Source organism: Hyla sarda, chromosome 10 (genome assembly GCF_029499605.1).
Source record: "Hyla sarda isolate aHylSar1 chromosome 10, aHylSar1.hap1, whole genome shotgun sequence".
Lineage (NCBI taxonomy): Eukaryota > Metazoa > Chordata > Amphibia > Anura > Hylidae > Hyla > Hyla sarda.
In genome coordinates this window covers 140,105,090-140,123,609 of record NC_079198.1, presented here as the reverse complement: position 1 = coordinate 140,123,609, position 18,520 = coordinate 140,105,090, and the positions used below count along the sequence as shown (strand labels likewise).

Here is an 18,520-nt window from a genome sequence, read left to right as displayed (position 1 = left end):
ATAATAATAATAATAATAATAAATAAATAAATAAATATATAAATAAATGAATATATGAATAATAAATAAATACAAATAATAATAAGAAAATTATAATAAAATAAAAAAGAATAATAATAATAATGACGATAAAGGTACGACCATCAGATGCTGGAGCTGTCCCACTGATCTCATATTGAGAGTCAAAAACAGTGGTCTCCAAAGTGTGGTCCTCCAGCTGTTGCAAAACTACAACTCCCAGCATGCCCGGACAGCCTCGGCTGTCCGGGCATGCTGGGAGTTGTAGTTTTGCAACAGCTGGAGGTCAACAGTTTGGCAACCTAGGTCATCAAATTGACTACAGCCTGATAACACCATAAATAAATAATTAATAACAAATAATAATAATAATAATAAATAAATATATAATTAAATGAATATATGAATAATAAATAAATACAAATAATAATAAGAAAATTATAATAAAATAAAAAAAAAAGGATAATAATAATGACGATAAAGGTACGACCATCAGATGCTGGAGCTGTCCCACTGATCTCATATTGAGAGTCTAAAGCAGTGGTCTTCAAAGTGTGGTCCTCCAGCTGTTCCAAAACTACAACTCCCAGCATGCCCGGACAGCTGATGGCTGTCCGGGCATGCTGGGAGTTGTAGTTTTGCAACAGCTGGAGGTCAACAGTTTGGAGACCTAGGTCATCAAATTGACTACAGGCTGATAACACCAAAAATAAATAATTGATAAAAAACATAATAATAAATAAATAAATAATAATATAAATAAATGAATATATGAATAATAAATAAATATAAATAATAATAAGAAAATTATAATAAAATAAAAAAAAGAATAATAATAATAATGACGATAAAGGTACGACCATCAGATGCTGGAGCTGTCCCACTGATCTCATATTGAGAGTCTAAAGCAGTGGTCTCCAAAGTGTGGTCCTCCAGCTGTTACAAAACTACAACTCCCAGCATGCCCGGACAGCCGATGGCTGTCCGGGCATGCTGGGAGTTGTAGTTTTGCAACAGCTGGAGGTCAACGGTTTGGAGACCTAGGTCTTCAAATTGACTACAGCCTGATAACACCATAAATAAATAATTAATAATAAATAAACAAATGATAATAAATAAATAAATATATAAATAAATGAATATATGAATAATAAATAAATAAATACAAATAATAATAATAAAATGATAATAAAATAAATAATAATAATAATGAAGATAAAGATACATTCATCAGATGCTGGAGCTGTCAGTACATACCCCCACATTACTGACAGAGATAATTGCACAGTACAACTTCCATTGTTTTGTAGAACAGCAGATCCTGGGATGGAGAGAATGGATTTCTGGCATTCCAAGGAATCTGGTTACATCTATAGAGGTGGTGGACACCTGGTCGCTGTATGCACATGCCTCTCTATAGGTTATACCTAACACCTAGTCAAACACCCAAGATGCCGACCCACCACGAGGATGGATGATACTGTGTGATTGATATTATATTATACTACTATGAGGTATATAAGTGCGAATGGTATATAGGATGAAATCACTCAAACTTTACTATCACCGTACTGGAAGTCCCATGCAAGTCTATGAGACTTCCGGTACACCTCCTGATTGCATTGGTCTAAGGCTGCGGAGATTGTCCGGGAGTTTTAAACATCCTTCCGCCGGACCAACCTCATGGTAAAGTATGATTTAACTGTCTGGCCAACCTCATGGTAAAGTATGATTTAACTGTCTGGCAGGCAGGCACAGAGAATGGTTAGAGCACGGGCAGGGAAAGGGGATGGAATGGGCAGAGGAGAGAAGATTTATTGCAAACTGCGATAAGAGTAGGAGGAGGAGACATCAGTGCGGGGGCAGAGAGAAGGCATGGCAGCGCTAGGGGCATGGAGGAGTGCAGGGACAATGAACTGCCTAAAACTGCTGGGGCTACAGTAGACTATCTTATACGTATAGCGCACTCGGCCTCCAGCTATTGAAAGTGTATGGCCAGTACTAGGCCTTCTATTAAAGGGGTACTCCACTGCCCCAGCGTTTGGAACATTTTGTTCCGAATGCTGGGAGCGGGCTGCGGGGGTCATTATGTCAGGGGCATGCCCCTTGTGACATCACACCACGCCCCCTCAATGCAAGTCTATGAGAGGGGGCGTGGCTGCCGCCACGCCCCCTCCCATAGACTTGCATTGAGGGGGCGTGGCGCGACATCATGAGTGGCGTGCCCCTGACGTCACGACCCCTGCAGCCCGCACCCAGCGTAAGGAACAAAATGCTCCAAACGCTGGGGCAGTGGAGTACCCCTTTAAGACACTTTGCAGTATATACAGGACATAACCGACTATTAGACTTTTTCACTCCTGTATACAGTTACAACATCCAGGATTCTGCTTTGACTCCGAAGACTAAACCAAGATGATCCGGAGACATATACATTGTATACAGAGCTGTAGTTTGTATCCCCCATCCACTCTGCTATATATATATATATATATATATATATATATATATATATATACAGCTTGTTCCTGTTTACAAGTGAATGTGACAGAATGCAAGGACATAATCTACATGTCCATTACCGTACTAGTCACACACGCAATTAAACTGCGCTTGCTATGTAGCGGGACCACACCCGTCCTCGCTTTAGTTTATTCTATTTATCCCTATGTGAAAGCCAGGAGCATCGGTCTACGTTGTTACCTCCTCTCATAAGTCAAGAGAAGCCGCTCTTGATCTGGAGGACCTAACCCAACCATTCATATCAATGATCGATGTGTAATACTACACTTGTCCTGTAGTGGCCGCTGCAGGTAAATGTATTCTGTGGCACAATTTGCTGCAAAATCAGTGAAAATGCAGTGAAAAGCTAACTTTTAAAAAGGTAGATGGTGAATAGTCGATGACTATTCATACTAGTTGCGGTAAACACTGCCTTAAAGGGGTACTCCACTGGAATTTTTTTTTTTTTTTTAAATCAACTGGTGCCAGAAAGTTAAGGACCAGGGGTATATCCATTTTTGCACTTTCATTTTTTCCTCCTTACCTTTAAAAAATCATAACTCTTTCAATTTTGCACCTAAAAATCTATATGATGGCTTATTTTTTGCGCCACTAATTCTACTTTGTAATAACATCAGTCATTTTACCTAAAAATCTACAGAGAAATGGAAAAAAAATCATTGTGAGACAAAATTGAAAAAAATAAAATAATTTTTTTTACTTTTGGGGGCTTCTGTTTCTACACCGTACATTTTTTGGTAAAAATGACACCTTCTCTTTATTCTGTAGGTCCATACGATTAAAATGATCCCCTACTTATATAGGTTTGATTTTGTCGTACTTCTGTAAAAAATCATAACTACATGCAGGAAAATTTATACATTTAAAATTGTCATTTTCTGACCCCTATAACTTTTTTATTTTTCTGCGTATGGGGCGGTATGAGGGCTCATTTTTTGCACCATGATATGAAGTTTTTAGCGGTACCATTTTTGTATTGATCGGACTTTTTAAATAGTTTTTTATCAATTTTTTCATGATATAAAAAGTGACCAAAAATGCACTATTTTGGACTTTGGAATTTTTTTGCGCATACGCCATTGACTATGCGGTTTAATTAATGATATATTTTTATAATTCGGACATTTCCACACGCGGCGATACCACATATGTTTATTTTTATTTACACTGTTTTTTGTTTTTTTTAAAGGGAAAAGGGGGGTGATTCAAACTTATATTAGGGAAGGGGTTAAATGATCTTTATTCACTTTTTTTCCCACTTTTTTTTTTTGCAATGTTATAGCTCCCATAGGGACCTATAACACTGCACACACTGATCTCTTATACTGATCATTGTTATCCCATAGGGACCTATAACACTGCACACACTGATCTCTTATACTGATCATTGTTATCCCATAGGAGGCTATAACACTGCACACACTGATCTCTTATACTGATCATTGTTATCCCATAGGGACCTATAACACTGCACACACTGATCTCTTATACTGATCATTGTTATCCCATAGGAGGCTATAACACTGCACACACTGATCTCTTATACTGATCATTGTTATCCCATAGGAGGCTATAACACTGCACACACTGATCTCTTATACTGATCATTGTTATCCCATAGGAGGCTATAACACTGCACACACTGATCTCTTATACTGATCATTGTTATCCCATAGGAGGCTATAACACTGCACACACTGATCTCTTATACTGATCATTGTTATCCCATAGGAGACTATAACACTGCACACACTGATCTCTTACATTGATCATTGTTATCCCATAGGAGGCTATAACACTGCACACACTGATCTTTTATACTGATCATTATTATCCCATAGGAGACTATAACACTGCACACACTGATCTTTTACATTGATCAATGGTTTCTCATAGGAAACCATTGATCAATGATTCTGCCGCTTGACTGCTCATGCCTGGATCTCAGGCACTGAGCAGTCATTCGGCGATCGGACACCAGGAGGCAAGGTAAGGGACCCTCCTACTGTGTCACAGCTGTTCGGGATGCCGCGATTTCGCCATAGACATCCCCAACTGCCCCCTGAGCAAACCGGCAATAATTTACTTTCACTTTAGACGCGGTGTTCAACTTTGAATGTGGCCCCGCGTTATAGAACGGGAGCGGACTCAGGGCATACAGGTACGCCCTTGATCCTTAACAGGTGAAACAGATTTGTAAATTACTTCTACAAAAAAATCTTAAACCTTCCAGTACTTATCAGCTGCTGTATGATCCACAGGTAGTTCTTTTCTTTTTGAATTTCCTTTCTGCCTGACCACAGTGCTCTCTGCTGACACCTCTGTCCATTTTAGGAACTGTCCAGAGTAAGAGCAAATCCCCATAGAAATACAATCCTGCCCTGGACAGTTCCTAAAATGGACAGAGGTGTCAGCAGAGAGCACTGTGGTCAGGCAGAAAGGAAATTCAAAAAGAAAAGAATTTCATGTGGATCATAACAGCAGCTGATAAGTACTGGGAGAATTAAGATTTTTTTCTTAGAAATAAGTTACAAAGTAAATTAAAACTTTCTGGCACCAGTTGATTTAAAAAAAACAAAAAGTTTTCCAGTGGAGTGCCCCTTTAAGAGTTGGACAGCCCCTTTACATGCTTCTCCCATGTTGCTGAAATGTCCTCTGTACATAATATGTTACTGCACGTTCCCTCCAACCCAGGAGTCCTTGGAAAAGTGATCAGCAAACACATTAAAGACTCTGCGGCTTAAAGTGAGCAAACTCCGGGTGAGGAGCGGCTGCCGTACGGCCAACACAATAACCTTCAAATAAACAGATGATAGAGAGAAGATTTACTGTCTGCACTATGGACCCAAAACAAGCCAAACAGAGAACAAAACATCCACCACCTATAACCCCTCAACAGGAGACCCCCGATCCCCCCTTATAGGAATAGAGTTCCACCTGGGATACAGGTTAAGCATAGAGTCACAAGTTAGCTACAGCGCCACCTAGTGCCGGAACTATATCATAGTATACAATTATATATCAATGTAAGACAAAAGGGTGATTGAAAAACTAAAAAATAGTAAATCCTGCTCCTCTATATCTCTAGAGTATACCCTCAGAAGAGAGGATCCTGCTCCTCTATATCTCTATAGTACACCCTCAGAAGAGAGGATCCTGCTCCTCTATATCTCTATAGTACACCCTCAGAAGAGAGGATCCTGCTCCTCTATATCTCTATAGTACACCCTCAGAAGAGAGGATCCTGCTCCTCTATATCTCTATAGTACACCCTCAGAAGAGAGGATCCTGCTCCTCTATATCTCTATAGTACACCCTCAGAAGAGAGGATCCTGCTCCTCTATATCTCTATAGTTCACCCTCAGAGGAGAGGATCCTGCTCCTCTATATCTCTATAGTACACCCTCAGAAGAGAGGATCCTGCTCCTCTATATCTCTATAGTATATACCCTCAGAAGAGAGGATCCTGCTCCTCTATATCTCTATAGTACACCCTCAGAAGAGAGGATCCTGCTCCTCTATATCTCTATAGTACACCCTCAGAAGAGAGGATCCTGCTCCCCTATATTTCTATAGTACACCCTCAGAAGAGAAGATCCTGCTCCTCTATATCTCTATAGTACACCTTCAGAAGAGAGGATCCTGCTCCTCTATATCTCTATAGTACACCCTCAGAAGAGAGGATCCTGCTCCTTTATATCTCTATAGTACACCCTCAGAAGAGAAGATCCTGCTCCTCTATATCTCTATAGTACACCCTCAGAAGAGAGGATCCTGCCCCTCTATATCTCTATAGTACACCCTCAGAAGAGAGGATCCTGCTCCTCTATATCTCTATAGTACACCCTCAGAAGAGAGGATCCTGCTCCTCTATATCTCTATAGTACACCCTCAGAAGAGAGAATCCTGCTCCTCTATATCTCTATAGTACACCCTCAGAAGAGAGGATCCTGCTCCCCTATATCTCTATAGTACACCCTCAGAAGAGAGGATCCTGCTCCTCCTATATCTCTATAGTACACCCTCAGAAGAGAGGATCCTGCTCCTCTATATCTCTATAGTACACCCTCAGAAGAGAGGACCCTGCTCCCTATATCTCTATAGTATATACCCTCAGAAGAGAGGACCCTGCTCCTCTATATCTCTATAGTACACCCTCAGAAGAGAGGATCCTGCTCCTGTATATCTCTATAGTACACCCTCAGAAGAGAGGATCCTGCTCCTCTATATCTCTATAGTACACCCTCAGAAGAGAGGATCCTGCTCCTGTATATCTCTATAGTACACCCTCAGAAGAGAGGATCCTGCTCCTCTATATCTCTATAGTACACCCTCAGAAGAGAAGATCCTGCTCCTCTATATCTCTATAGTATACCCTCAGAAGAGAGGACCCTGTTCCTCTATATCTCTATAGTACACCCTCAGAAGAGAGGATCCTGCTCCTGTATATCTCTATAGTACACCCTCAGAAGAGAGGATCCTGCTCCTCTATATCTGTATAGTACACCCTCAGAAGAGAGGATCCTGCTCCCCTATATCTCTATAGTACACCCTCAGAAGAGAGGATTCTGCTCCTCTATATCTCTATAGTACACCCTCAGAAGAGAGGATTCTGCTCCTCTATATCTCTATAGTACACCCTCAGAAGAGAGAATCCTGCTCCTGTATATCTCTATAGTACACCCTCAGAAGAGAAGATACTGCCCCCTATATCTCTATAGTACACCCTCAGAAGAGAGGACCCTGCTCCTCTATATCTCTATAGTACACCCTCAGAAGAGAGGATCCTGCTCCTCTATATCTCTATAGTATATACCCTCAGAAGAGAGGATCCTGCTCCTCTATATCTCTATAGTACACCCTCAGAAGAGAGAATCCTGCTCCTCTATATCTCTATAGTACACCCTCAGAAGAGAGGATCCTGCTCCCCTATATCTCTATAATACACCCTCAGAAGAGAGGATCCTGCTCCTGTATATCTCTATAGTACACCCTCAGAAGAGAGGATCCTGCTCCTCTATATCTCTATAGTACACCCTCAGAAGAGAGGATCCTGCTCCCTATATCTCTATAGTATATACCCTCAGAAGAGAGGACCCTGCTCCTCTATATCTCTATAGTACACCCTCAGAAGAGAGGATCCTGCTCCTGTATATCTCTATAGTACACCCTCAGAAGAGAGGATCCTGCTCCTCTATATCTCTATAGTACACCCTCAGAAGAGAGGATCCTGCTCCTGTATATCTCTATAGTACACCCTCAGAAGAGAGGATCCTGCTCCTCTATATCTCTATAGTACACCCTCAGAAGAGAAGATCCTGCTCCTCTATATCTCTATAGTATACCCTCAGAAGAGAGGACCCTGTTCCTCTATATCTCTATAGTACACCCTCAGAAGAGAGGATCCTGCTCCTGTATATCTCTATAGTACACCCTCAGAAGAGAGGATCCTGCTCCCCTATATCTCTATAGTACACCCTCAGAAGAGAGGATTCTGCTCCTCTATATCTCTATAGTACACCCTCAGAAGAGAAGATACTGCCCCCTATATCTCTATAGTACACCCTCAGAAGAGAGAATCCTGCTCCTCTATATCTCTATAGTACACCCTCAGAAGAGAGGATTCTGCTCCTCTATATCTCTATAGTACACCCTCAGAAGAGAAGATACTGCCCCCTATATCTCTATAGTACACCCTCAGAAGAGAAGATCCTGCTCCTCTATATCTCTATAGTACACCCTCAGAAGAGAGGATCCTGCTCCTCTATATCTCTATAGTATATACCCTCAGAAGAGAGGATCCTGCTCTTCTATATCTCTATATTACACTCTCAGAAGAGAGGATCCTGCTCCTCTATATCTCTATAGTACACCCTCAGAAGAGAGGACCCTGCTCCTCTATATCTCTATAGTACACCCTCAGAAGAGAGGATCCTGCTCCTCTATATCTCTATAGTAGACCCTCAGAAGAGAGGATCCTGCTCCTCTATATCTCTATAGTACACCCTCAGAAGAGAGGATCCTGTTCCTCTATATCTCTATAGTACACCCTCAGAAGAGAGGATCCTGCTCCTCTATATCTCTATAGTACACCCTCAGAAGAGAGGATCCTGCTCCTCTATATCTCTATAGTACACCCTCAGAAGAGAGGACCCTGCTCCTCTATATCTCTATAGTACACCCTCAGAAGAGAGGATCCTGCTCCTCTATATTTCTATAGTACACCCTCAGAAGAGAGGATCCTGCTCCTCTATATCTCTATAGTACACCCTCAGAAGAGAGGATCCTGCTCCCCTATATCTCTATAGTACACACTCAGAAGAGAGGATCCTGCTCCTCTATATCTCTATAGTACACCCTCAGAAGAGAGGATCCTGCTCCTCTATATCTATATAGTACACCCTCAGAAGAGAGGATCCTGCTCCTCTATATCTCTATAGTACATCCTCAGAAGAGAGGATCCTGCTCCTTTATATCTCTATAGTATACCCTCAGAAGAGAATATTCTGCTCCTCTATATCTCTATAGTACACCCTCAGAAGAGAGGATCCTGCTCCCCTATATCTCTATAGTACACCCTCAGAAGAGAGGATCCTGCTCCTCTATATCTCTATAGTACACCCTCAGAAGAGAGGATCCTGCTCCTCTATATCTCTATAGTACACCCTCAGAAGAGAGGATCCTGCTCCTCTATATCTCTATAGTACACCCTCAGAAGAGAGGATCCTGCTCCTTTATATCTCTATAGTACACCCTCAGAAGAGAGGATCCTGCTCCTCTATATCTCTATAGTACACCCTCAGAAGAGAAGATCCTGCTCCTCTATATCTCTATAGTACACCATCAGAAGAGAGGATCCTGCTCCTCTATATCTCTATAGTACACCCTCAGAAGAGAGGATCCTGCTCCTCTATATCTCTATAGTACACCCTCAGAAGAGAGGATCCTGCTCCTCTATATCTCTATAGTATACCCTCAGAAGAGAGGATCCTGCTCCTCTATATCTCTATAGTACACCCTCAGAAGAGAGGATCCTGCTCCTCTATATCTCTATAGTACACCCTCAGAAGAGAGGATCCTGCTCCTCTATATCTCTATAGTACACCCTCAGAAGAGAGGATCGTGCTCCTCTATATCTCTATAGTACACCCTCAGAAGAGAGAATCCTGCTCCTCTATATCTCTATAGTACACCCTCAGAAGAGAGAATCCTTCTCCTCTATATCTCTATAGTACACCTTCAGAAGAGAGGATCCTGCTCCTCTATATCTCTATAGTACACCCTCAGAAGAGAGGATCCTGCTCCTCTATATCTCTATAGTACACCCTCAGAAGAGATGATCCTGCTCCTCTATATCTCTATAGTATACCCTCAGAAGAGAGGATCATGCTCCTCTATATCTCTATAGTACACCCTCAGAAGAGAGGATCCTGCTCCTCTATATCTCTATAGTACACCCTCAGAAGAGATGATCCTGCTCCTCTATATCTCTATAGTACACCCTCAGAAGATAGGATCCTGCTCCTCTATATCTCTATAGTACACCCTCAGAAGAGAGGATCCTGCTCCTCTATATCTCTATAGTACACCCTCAGAAGAGAGGATCCTGCTCCTCTATATCTCTATAGTACACCCTCAGAAGAGAGAATCCCGCTCCTCTATATCTCTATAGTATACCCTCGGAAGAGATCCTGCTCCTTTATATCTCTATAGTACACCCTCAGAAGAGAGGATCCTGCTCCTCTATATCTCTATAGTACACCCTCAGAAGAGAGGATCCTGCTCCTCTATATCTCTATAGTACACCCTCAGAAGAGAGGATCCTGCTCCTCTATATCTCTATAGTACACCCTCAGAAGTAAGGATCCTGCTCCTCTATATCTCTATAGTACACCCTCAGAAGAGAGGATCCTGCTCCTCTATATCTCTATAGTACACCCTCAGAAGAGAGGATCCTGCTCCTCTATATCTCTATAGTACACCTTCAGAAGAGAGGATCCTGCTCCTCTATATCTCTATAGTACACTCTCAGAAGACAGGATCCTGCTCCTCTATATCTCCATAGTATATACCCTCAGAAGAGAGGATCCTGCTCCTCTATATCTCTATAGTACACCCTCAGAAGAGATGATCCTGCTCCTCTATATCTCTATAGTACACCCTCAGAACAGAGGATCCTACTCCTCTATATCTCTATATTACACCCTCAGAAGAGAGGATCCTGCTCCTCTATATCTCTATAGTACACCCTCAGAAGAGAGGAACCTGCTCCTCTATATCTCTATAGTATATACCCTCCGAAGAGAGGATCCTGCTCCTCTATATCTCTATGGTATATACCCTCAGAAGATAGGATCCTGATCCTCTATATCTCTATAGTACACCCTCAGAAGAGAGGATCCTGCTCCTGTATATCTCTATAGTACACCCTCAGAAGAGAGGATCCTGCTCCTCTATATCTCTATAGTACACCATCTGAAGAGAGGATACTGCTCCTCTATATCTCTATAGTACACCCTCAGAAGAGAGGATCCTGCTCCTCTATATCTCTATAGTACACCCTCAGAAGAGATGATCCTGCTCCTCTATATCTCTATAGTACACCCTCAGAAGATAGGATCCTGCTCCTCTATATCTCTATAGTACACCCTCAGAAGAGAGGATCCTGCTCCTCTATATCTCTATAGTACACCCTCAGAAGAGAGGATCCTGCTCCTCTATATCTCTATAGTACACCCTCAGAAGAGAGAATCCCGCTCCTCTATATCTCTATAGTATACCCTCGGAAGAGATCCTGCTCCTTTATATCTCTATAGTACACCCTCAGAAGAGAGGATCCTGCTCCTCTATATCTCTATAGTACACCCTCAGAAGAGAGGATCCTGCTCCTCTATATCTCTATAGTACACCCTCAGAAGAGAGGATCCTGCTCCTCTATATCTCTATAGTACACCCTCAGAAGTAAGGATCCTGCTCCTCTATATCTCTATAGTACACCCTCAGAAGAGAGGATCCTGCTCCTCTATATCTCTATAGTACACCCTCAGAAGAGAGGATCCTGCTCCTCTATATCTCTATAGTACACCTTCAGAAGAGAGGATCCTGCTCCTCTATATCTCTATAGTACACTCTCAGAAGACAGGATCCTGCTCCTCTATATCTCTATAGTACACCCTCAGAAGTAAGGATCCTGCTCCTCTATATCTCTATACTACACCCTCAGAAGAGAGGATCCTGCTCCTCTATATCTCTATAGTACACCCTCAGAAGAGAGGATCCTGCTCCTCTATATCTCTATAGTACACCCTCAGAAGAGAGGATCCTGCTCCTCTATATCTCTATAGTATATACCCTCAGAAGACAGGATCCTGCTCCTCTATATCTATATAGTACACCCTCAGAAGAGAGGATCCAGCTCCTCTATATCTCTATAGTACACCCTCAGAAGAGAGGATCCTGCTCCTCTATATCTCTATAGTACACCATCAGAAGAGAGGATCCTGCTCCTCTATATCTCTATAGTACACCCTCAGAAGAGAGGATCCTGCTCCCCTATATCTCTATAGTACACCCTCAGAAGAGAGGATCCTGCTCCTCTATATCTCTATAGTACACCCTCAGAAGAGAGGATCCTGCTCCTCTATATCTCTATAGTACACCCTCAGAAGATAGGATTCTGCTCCTCTATATCTCTATAGTACACCCTCAGAAGAGAGGATCCTGCTCCTCTATATCTCTATAGTACAGCCTCAGAAGAGAGGATCCTGCTCCTCTATATCTCTATAGTACACCCTCAGAAGAGAGGATCCTGCTCCTCTATATCTTTATAGTACACCCTCAGAAGAGAGGATCCTGCCCCTCTATACCTCTATAAGACACACTTAGACACAGAAGCAGCATAGAGGACATCATAGAGCAACACTGAGCAGTGTAAGCTGTGCATCCAGCTCTGGGGGAGATATTACACCAAATAGAGCCTTATAAGGGGGAGGCGCGTAATCTAATATGTGGAGAATGAGGCGTTTTCTCTGATAAGAAATATTACAGTGTCCTATATTCACAAGTAGGGGGGGGACATTTTGTCACATATCACCTCTCTTCACATGATACGGCTGATAACAGGGAACAATAGCTTTTAGTCACTGGCCATAGGATAGACATCAGGTTTACAGTCTCTTAATCACCATTAGGCAGGTGGAGTAACTACACGGAGGAGCAAAGTCCTGATCACACATAATTCTCTATTTATTTTGTCATCAACCAAGTGGTGCAACCTTGTACAGTGCACGGCGGAGCCATAAACAGGATGACACCGCTACCGGCAAATGCCAGCGCCGCCATGTGTGCATCATTCCGAAGAAATTGGAATAATTATATCTGATCTCTTCTGTCTTAAGGAAATATTTTCTGCTCTTCTCACTGACTGGTTCACACTGGTAAAACCAGACGTGCGCAGAACAAGGGACCTGCCAAGACACACAGACGCTGCCAGGAACCAAACGCTATAACCTGGGAGAGAGAGACAAATCCAGGAAATACAAGGAGTGTGCATGACTGAGCGCTGCTGTATACAGAACCAGGAAATACAAAGAGTGTGCATGGCTGAGCGCTGCTGTATACAGAACCAGGAAATACAAAGAGTGTGCATGACTGAGCGCTGCTGTATACAGAACCAGGAAATACAAGGAGTGTGCATGACTGAGCGCTGCTGTATACAGAACCAGGAAATACAAGGAGTGTGCAAGACTGAGCGCTGCTGTATACAGAACCAGGAAATACAAGGAGTGTGCATGACTGAGCGCTGCTGTATACAGAACCAGGAAATACAAAGAGTGTGCATGGCTGAGCGCTGCTGTATACAGAACCAGGAAATACAAAGAGTGTGCATGACTGAGCGCTGCTGTATACAGAACCAGGAAATACAAGGAGTGTGCAAGACTGAGCGCTGCTGTATACAGAACCAGGAAATACAAAGAGTGTGCATGGCTGAGCGCTGCTGTATACAGAACCAGGAAATACAAAGAGTGTGCATGGCTGAGCGCTGCTGTATACAGAACCAGGAAATACAAGGAGTGTGCATGACTGAGCGCTGCTGTATACAGAACCAGGAAATACAAGGAGTGTGCATGACTGAGCGCTGCTGTATACAGAACCAGGAAATACAAAGAGTGTGCATGGCTGAGCGCTGCTGTATACAGAACCAGGAAATACAAAGAGTGTGCATGACTGAGCGCTGCTGTATACAGAACCAGGAAATACAAGGAGTGTGCATGACTGAGCGCTGCTGTATACAGAACCAGGAAATACAAAGAGTGTGCATGGCTGAGCGCTGCTGTATACAGAACCAGGAAATACAAAGAGTGTGCATGACTGAGCGCTGCTGTATACAGAACCAGGAAATACAAGGAGTGTGCATGACTGAGCGCTGCTGTATACAGAACCAGGAAATACAAGGAGTGTGCATGACTGAGCGCTGCTGTATACAGAACCAGGAAATACAAAGAGTGTGCATGACTGAGCGCTGCTGTATACAGAACCAGGAAATACAAGGAGTGTGCATGACTGAGCGCTGCTGTATACAGAACCAGGAAATACAAAGAGTGTGCATGGCTGAGCGCTGCTGTATACAGAACCAGGAAATGCAAGGAGTGTGCAAGACTGAGCGCTGCTGTATACAGAACCAGGAAATACAAGGAGTGTGCATGACTGAGCGCTGCTGTATACAGAACCAGGAAATACAAAGAGTGTGCATACCTGAGCGCTGCTGTATACAGAACCAGGAAATACAAAGAGTGTGCATGACTGAGCGCTGCTGTATACAGAACCAGGAAATACAAAGAGTGTGCATGGCTGAGCGCTGCTGTATACAGAACCAGGAAATACAAAGAGTGTGCATGACTGAGCGCTGCTGTATACAGAACCAGGAAATACAAGGAGTGTGCATGACTGAGCGCTGCTGTATACAGAACCAGGAAATACAAAGAGTGTGCATGACTGAGCGCTGCTGTATACAGAACCAGGAAATACAAAGAGTGTGCATGACTGAGCGCTGCTGTATACAGAACCAGGAAATACAAGGAGTGTGCAAGACTGAGCGCTGCTGTATACAGAACCAGGAAATACAAAGAGTGTGCAAGACTGAGCGCTGCTTTATACAAAACCAGGAAATACAAGGAGTGTGCATGGCTGAGCGCTGCTGTATACAAAAACAAAATATACAAGGAGTGTGCATGGCTGAGCGCTGCTGTATACAGAACCAGGAAATACAAAGAGTGTGCATGGCTGAGCGCTGCTGTATACAGAACCAGGAAATACAAAGAGTGTGCATGGCTGAGCGCTGCTCTATACAGAACCAGGAAATACAAGGAGTGTGCATGGCTGAGCGCTGCTGTATACAGAACCAGGAAATACAAGGAGTGTGAATGGCTGAGCGCTGCTGTATACAGAACCAGGAAATACAAGGAGTGTGCATGGCTGAGCGCTGCTGTATACAGAACCAGGAAATACAAGGAGTGTGCATGACTGAGCGCTGCTGTATACAGAACCAGGAAATACAAAGAGTGTGCATGGCTGAGTGCTGCTGTATACAGAACCAGGAAATACAAAGAGTGTGCATGGCTGAGTGCTGCTGTATACAGAACCAGGAAATACAAGGAGTGTGCATAACAGTGCTGCTGTATACAGAACCAGGAAATACAAAGAGTGTGCATGGCTGAGCGCTGCTGTATATAGAAACAGGAAATACAAGGAGTGTGCATGACTGAGCGCTGCTGTATACAGAACCAGGAAATACAAGGAGTGTGCATGACTGAGCGCTGCTGTATACAGAACCAGGAAATACAAAGAGTGTGCATGGCTGAGCGCTGCTGTATACAGAACCAGGAAATACAAAGAGTGTGCATGGCTGAGCACTGCTGTATACAGAACCAGGAAATACAAGGAGTGTGCATGGCTGAGCGCTGCTGTATACAGAACCAGGAAATACAAAGAGTGTGCATGGCTGAGCGCTGCTGTATACAGAACCAGGAAATACAAAGAGTGTGCATGGCTGAGCGCTGCTGTATACAGAACCAGGAAATACCAAGAGTGTGCATGGCTGAGCACTGCTGTATACAGAACCAGGAAATACAAAGAGTGTGCATGGCTGAGCGCTGCTGTATACAGAACCAGGAAACACAAGTGTGCATGGCTGAGCGCTGCTGTATACAGAACCAGGAGATACCAAGAGTGTGCATGGCTGAGCACTGCTGTATACAGAACCAGGAAATACAAGAAGTGTGCATGGCTGAGCGCTGCTGTATACAGAACCAGGAAATACAAGAAGTGTGCATGGCTGAGCGCTGCTGTATACAGAACCAGGAAATACAAAGAGTGTGCATGGCTGAGCGCTGCTGTATACAGAACCAGGAAATACAAGTGTGCATGGCTGAGCACTGCTGTATACAGAACCAGGAAATACAAAGAGTGTGCATGGCTGAGCGCTGCTGTAAACAGAACCAGAAAATACAAGGAGTGTGCATGGCTGAGCGCTGCTGTATACAGCACCAGGAAATACAAGTGTGCATGGCTGAGCGCTGCTGTATACAGAACCAGGAAATACAAGTGTGCATGGCTGAGCGCTGCTGTATACAGAACCAGGAAATACAAGGAGTGTGCATGGCTGAGCGCTGCTGTATACAGAACCAGGAAATACAAAGAGTGTGCATGGCTGAGCGCTGTTGTATACAGAACCAGGAAATACAAAGAGTGTCCATGGCTGAGCGCTGTTGTATACAGAACCAGGAAATACAAAGAGTGTGCATGGCTGAGCGCTGCTGTATACAGAACCAGGAAATACAAGTGTGCATGGCCGAGCGCTGCTGTATACAGAACCAGGAAATACAAAGAGTGTGCATGGCTGAGCGCTGCTGTATACAGAACCAGGAAATACAAAGAGTGTGCATGGCTGAGCGCTGCTGTAAACAGAACCAGAAAATACAAGGAGTGTGCATGGCTGAGCGCTGCTGTATACAGAACCAGGAAATACAAAGAGTGTGCAAGACTGAGCGCTGCTGTATACAGAACCAGAAAATACAAGGAGTGTGCATGGCTGAGCGCTGCTGTATACAGAACCAGGAAATACAAAGAGTATGCATGGCTGAGCGCTGCTGTAAACAGAACCAGAAAATACAAGGAGTGTGCATGGCTGAGCGCTGCTGTATACAGAACCAGGAAATACAAAGAGTGTGCATGGCTGAGTGCTGCTGTATACAGAACCAGGAAATACAAGAAGTGTGCATGGCTGAGCGCTGTTGTATACAGAACCAGGAAATACAAAGAGTGTGCATGGCTGAGCGCTGCTGTATACAGAACCAGGAAATACATAGAGTGTGCATGGCTGAGCGCAGCTGTATACAGAACCAGGAAATACAAGGAGTGTGCATGGCTGAGCGCTGCTGTATACAGAACCAGGAAATACAAGTGTGCATGGCTGAGCGCTGCTGTATACAGCACCAGGAAATACAAGTGTGCATGGCTGAGCGCTGCTGTATACAGAACCAGGAAATACAAGTGTGCATGGCTGAGCGCTGCTGTATACAGAACCAGGAAATACAAAGAGTGTGCATGGCCTAGCGCTGCTTTATACAGAACCAGAAAATACAAGGAGTGTGCATGGCTGAGCGCTGCTGTATACAGAACAAGAAAATACAAGTGTGCACGGATGAGCGCTGCTGTATACAGAATAAGGAAATACAAGGAGTGTGCATGGCCTAGCGCTGCTGTATACAGAATAAGGAAATACAAGGAGTGTGCATGGCTGAGCGCTGCTGTATACAGAACCAGAAAATACAAGGATAGATAGATAGATATGAGATAGATAGATAGATAAATATGAGATAGATAGATATGAGATAGATAGATATGAGATAGATAGATATGAGATAGATAGATAGATAGATAGATATGAGATAGATAGATATGAGATAGATAGATAGATAGATATGAGATAGATAGATAAATATGAGATAGATAGATAGATAGATAGATAGATAGATAGATAGATAAAAAAAACAAGAGACAGAACTTTTTTAGATAGATATGAGATAGATATGAGATAGATAGATAGATATGAGATAGATATGAGATAGATAGATATGAGATAGATAGATAGATAGATATGAGATAGATAGATATGAGATAGATAGATAGATAGATAGGATATGAGATAGATAGATAATATGAGAGATAGATAATATGAGATAGATAGATAAATAGATAGATATGAGATAGATATGAGATAGATATGAGATAGATAGATATGAGATAGATAGATATGAGATAGATAGATAGATAGATAGATATGAGATAGATATGAGATAGATAGATATATATGAGATAGATAGATAATATGAGATAGATAGATAATATGAGATAGATAGATAGATAGATAGATATGAGATAGATATGAGATAGATAGATATGAGATAGATAGATATGAGATAGATAGATAGATAGATAGATATGAGATAGATAGATATGAGATAGATAGATATGAGATAGACAGATATGAGATAGATAGATATGAGATAGATAGATAGATAGATAGATATGAGATAGATAGATATGAGATAGATAGATATGAGATAGATAGATAGATAGATATAGATAGATAGATATGAGATAGATAGATATGAGATAGATATGAGATAGATATGAGATAGGTAGATATTAGATAGATATATGAGATAGATAGATATGAGATAGATAGATAGATATGAGATTGATAGATATGAGATAGATATGAGATAGATAGATAGATAGATATGAGATAGATAGATATGAGATAGATAGATAGATATGAGATAGATAGATAGATAGATAGATAGATAGATATGAGATTGATAGATAGATAGATATGAGATTGATAGATATGAGATAGATAGATATAGATAGTGTATATAGACAATTATTTTTTTTTAAATTGCCAATATTTTTATCC

The 18,520-nt window shown here is 42.4% G+C and overlaps 1 protein-coding gene across 6 annotated transcripts in view; it reads right to left on the bottom strand.

Moving 5' to 3' along the window:
- Positions 1-18,520, bottom strand: part of PLEKHG5 (pleckstrin homology and RhoGEF domain containing G5) — a 351,187-nt gene that overhangs the window by 69,683 nt on the left and 262,984 nt on the right. The window lies entirely within an intron of this gene.